Source organism: Chaetura pelagica, unplaced genomic scaffold, assembly GCF_000747805.2.
Source record: "Chaetura pelagica isolate M959 unplaced genomic scaffold, ChaPel_1.0 scaffold14, whole genome shotgun sequence".
NCBI lineage: Eukaryota > Metazoa > Chordata > Aves > Apodiformes > Apodidae > Chaetura > Chaetura pelagica.
In genome coordinates, this window is record NW_009953067.1 from 207,566 (window position 1) to 212,066 (window position 4,501).

At 40.6% G+C, this 4,501-nt stretch overlaps 1 protein-coding gene across 1 annotated transcript in view; it reads right to left on the reverse strand.

Moving 5' to 3' along the window:
* The window catches only part of MOCS1 (molybdenum cofactor synthesis 1), a 22,070-nt gene extending 21,090 nt beyond the window's left edge, over window positions 1–980 (reverse strand). Inside the window, exon 1 of the mRNA XM_009996804.1 lies at window positions 873–980. The gene's annotated coding sequence lies outside the window, so the exon portion shown is untranslated. The remainder of the gene's footprint in view (window positions 1–872) is intronic.
* Window positions 981–4,501: the final 3,521 nt, after the last annotated feature.

Below are 4,501 nucleotides of genomic sequence, written 5' to 3' on the forward strand. Positions count from 1 at the left end.
GGTGGGAGGGGGAGGGGATCGAGAGCATTGTTGTCGGACCTGAGTCAAACGGTGACAACAATTTATTGGCACCCAACGTGGGGCTTGATTTTAAGCCCAGATTACAGATTTTCATCAATTGGGAGTGTCCAAAATTCCATCTCTGACGGGAGGAATCCCTCAGATAGCAATGGCAAACAATTCTGCTGAATTTCCTGACGGATTGAAAACTGAACAGACACTTGCTGCAATGAATCTACTGGATCTTTTTCCAAACCTGCAGTTGTACATGTGGTATACAGCCAAGGGCATTCTGCTCCTTGTAGCTGCTCTTGTGATTCTTTTGTGGTTTATTGATAGAACTGTAGCCATAATCAACCATATCATTACCAGTCTAGGGAAGAAGAAGAAGGAAGGAAGGTGTCTTCTGTGATCTCTGACCTTCCTCTGAGCTTACGTAGATATATGGAATGGAATATCTCTGGCCAATATTGCTGTCTGTCTAACTCAGCCTCCTACGGGGGGGTCACAGATCTCCCCATAGAGTCTGAGCTGGCAGAGTGCAGGTGCAGCCTTGAAGCCTCAGTAGTTAGAAAAACATTCCACTGTCTTATCAGCCTAGCAGAACACACTGTTGCTAGTTACAAGAAAGCTTACTGAAGGAAAAAAAAAAATCAGTAAAAAGAAAAATTGGCTTCATCCTGGCTCAAACCAGGACACCATCCCACCAGCAGCTCAGCCTCAAATCAGTCTCTATCTAACCTTTGTCATCACTTTGTGAAGACAAGAAACAGAACAGGGTCAACACAGCACTAAGTACCTTAACTCAGTTCTTGGTCTTTGCACAATATGGTGCATAAGAGCTTTGTGCAAGAAAGCAAGCAGACACTTACACCTGAGGTTGCACTTCTCCGTCAAAGAAATTCGCAAGTAGTTGTGCTGGCGCCCAAAGCTGTCCGTCAAAAAAGCAGAGAAGGGAGCAACATGTTCCCGTAGAAAACGTCCTCTTCCTGAGCTTTGCGGTTCCTGTAATGGTAACAAGCAAGTACTCAATATTTGAACAGTTATCCTATCAACTTGCTGTATAAATACTAACTTTGGACTCTAATAATTAGTATTCCATTTTTCTTCACAGGGACAGCTGTAATAAGGCTTTTCTTGTGCTTGTCTTTATGGTCAAACCTGGCAATTTACTGATAAAGTTTCACACCCTACTTAATTCCATGGAGCTGTATTACAATGCTCCCTGTGTGTTTTAAGACACAGCCTCATTGCCACAGGTGCTTCAGGCTTTTTGTGCAGAATAGAACACAGCTCTTCTCATTTCCATGTCTCTTCACTTTCTCGAGCCAATAACCCAGGACCACTCTATCTCACTACAGATAAATGAAATCATATAGAAGGGTCCCTCCTCACATTTCAGTGCAAAGGAACTAAAAGTTGATGAAACATTGCTTCTCTGTGTGCATCCCTACCAACATTCACGTGCAAGACATAACACCTTGTTAATAGCAAAATTAAATTATTGCTGTGTACAATTATGTTTCATGATGTCTATTTCAAGAATACTCCCAACAAGGTCTTCTTGCCAAAATTCATGCAACAGAATAGTACCAAAAACCTTGTCTGAGTGAAAAGATGACAAATAACAGAGTGGGACTAGTAGAGAAATGTATTATCCTGTACACTCCATCTCTGCAAGCCTGCATAAAAAGATTCAGAATTTTAATAATGTTTTTATTAATTGTCATGAAGTGAATATTAAAAGTTATTTCTATTTACAATTGTTGGGTTTTTAGAGCATCTTGTAACATATTCTAAACCAACAGTTTTGAGAAATTACTATTTCCCCTCGAGAATTAGGGCTGATCAGTTCAGGTATCGAATGAAATACCCCAAAATAGTAGCTACTATTGCAAACAAATGCAGTTCAGGTTTATACCAAGCATCTTTAAAACATGACTACCATCAACCCCAGAGCACTGCTGGTTATACCTAGGTCTAAATCCTGGGAGTTTCATTGCCTTTAAAAACTCATTACTTTCAAATTACCATGTTTTATGTCTATCTTTTTACACCTGTAAAGCACAGCTGAAACAACTCTGCTACTTTTGAAAAACTGTTCAATACCTTAAGTGAAACACAGTAACTGAACCAACTCTTATCAGAGTACTGCAGAAAGGCAAAAGTTTACCAACAGACTCTAATCAGCTGGTGGATACTTGGTATGGGCACTACATAGAAACACTTACAAACAACATCTACTAATTCTGCTGTCTTTCCATCTACTATATCACAGTTAAATTAACATCTGATTTGAGGCCAACTTAATAACTCTGACAGATGCCAGCTGCATAGTATCATAAAATAAAACAAAGAAAACAGGATCACAATTCTTAAAGGAGCTACTTCACTGTGTGCTTGCTAAGAACACCGAAAGAAAGCTAAGAGACTCCTGGACTTAGTGAAATTCATCTCCAGTGAAAGGGCACAAACAAAACCATTTCTAGATACATGGTGTTCACAAAGTTTAAAAAGTGAGGGGGGAAATAATCAGACTGCAGAATTGCACCTCAAGTCAAAATCATGCTGGCTAGTCTTGACAGAATGCAGCAGGCAAAGGATTAAATCAAGTTTTGACATAAATTTAAGATGTAAAAAGAGAAACAGGGGAAAAAAGCGTACATTAGCTAGTTTTCAAAACACTTAACTGAGCAAAAGTCATTATTTCCATCTAGCAAAAAAAAAGATCAGTGAAATATTCAGACATACTAAAATTGGTATTAATGGGACGATGCCAAGAGACCGGGCAGAAGCACACAGAGCCATGGCCATCTGGCTCTGGTCATTACTATTAGTAATGATAAGAGTTAATACTGCACAGTATTTCCAAACAGTCTTAGCAAGAAGTCTCGAAATGGTCAGCTAAAATATTGAGCAACCCAGGTATGCCTTATTCAGAAAGCTTTTGTAAGAAAGATTTGGGGATAGGTGGAGAGGACACCCTCAGTGATCAGATCAGCCAGGAAGCAAAGGTTATCTGGGGAGAGGCCCAACTACAGCCATCTGCAGCTGCACCAATTTTGATTCCAGCTGCACTGCCACCATCGCTGCTGCTAAACTTCAAAACAGGAGTAGTCTCTCTTGGCAGCACAATCTTTCCACCAAGCTTCAAACAATCCACTATACTTCTTGATCCAAACAGCTTTGTGGTTAGATAAGAAAATCTCCAAGAACATCCCTGGCAGCGGCAGGGGTTAGAGAAGATAAAGGAGACATGAAGTAGCCAATTTCAAAGCACAGAAGGTGTCTGTTTACCCCTGATAAAACAGCAGTGCTACTTTCCACATACTTGCTTTTCTGCCAGAGGAAAATCTCTTTCGGTTTCTGTTTTGAAACAGTCACAGCAGCTGAGGGGCACAAGGCCAGCCCTCCCCAGACCTGGCCTTCCCTCCCTGTAGCACCAAAGGTGTTGGTGACAAGGGCTGTAAAACCAAACCCTCCACAGCCGCGGGCTCTGCTCATGCTTATACACATTCAGATGTCTCCCTCTTCTCCAGTGTTCACAGGCAGAATAAGTAATCTGGTTTTTAATTCCCCCAGTGAAACATTCCAGCCTGGGCACCCACAGATTGTTTCAGGGTTAAGTCAAAGAGCTCAGCTAAATATTCAGACTTCTTTTCTACTTCTTCTCCAGCTAGAAAACTCACCCCTGAACAGACTAATTCTGAAGGTATTTTAAATACTTTAAACTTAACCCCCCCCATTTTTAAATATATTTTATTTTCTTGAAAACTGCACTGCTTTCTGGTCAGATTAGACTTCTGATGTTGTCCTTCCTATTATTTCAGAAAGGTGTTGACATTTGAGAAGGACAGCACTCCCAAGCTTATTCAAATAATTTTAACCGTTCTTGTGGGAACTCTCTTCTCCTGTTTCTTTCTCAGTAACTCATTTTTGCACCATTTTGAGGACCACTCCGACCATCCGTTACCCACTCCACTTGAAGATGGAACAGTACAAACCTCCTGCCTCCCCATTTTAAAGCACTCAATACAGGAAGAAAAACAAGTGAAAAGTTGTCCTCCCTGATGGAAGAGAGGGAGACTTTTTAGTGCTTGTTTCTAATAGATGCCAAAACTGTATACTTTCCTTTCAAGGACACCACTGGACTGGGATGCAGGAGTCCGTCATCCACCTGCGTGGCCATTACAGACAAGGAAATTAAAGTAAAAGGACTTAGTGAGGGAATAATACTGCCCTTCATTAATTACTCTAAAGTGAACTGTCAAGAAGCAGCATTTAAAGAACAGGCACTTAGCAAGCAGTTGGTGTCTAGTTGGAAATAAATAACTTTTGCTCTCTTGCTGCAAAATAGTGTATGTTGGAATAGGGAAATGAAAAAAAAAAAAAAGCTTTTCAGAGCTACTAGAGCTTCTTTCCATCAAGTTGTGTACAGAGATGGGTTTGTCTAGAAGGAAAGAGAGACTGGAGATGGAATTTTTAAGGGGTTAGGTCAGTT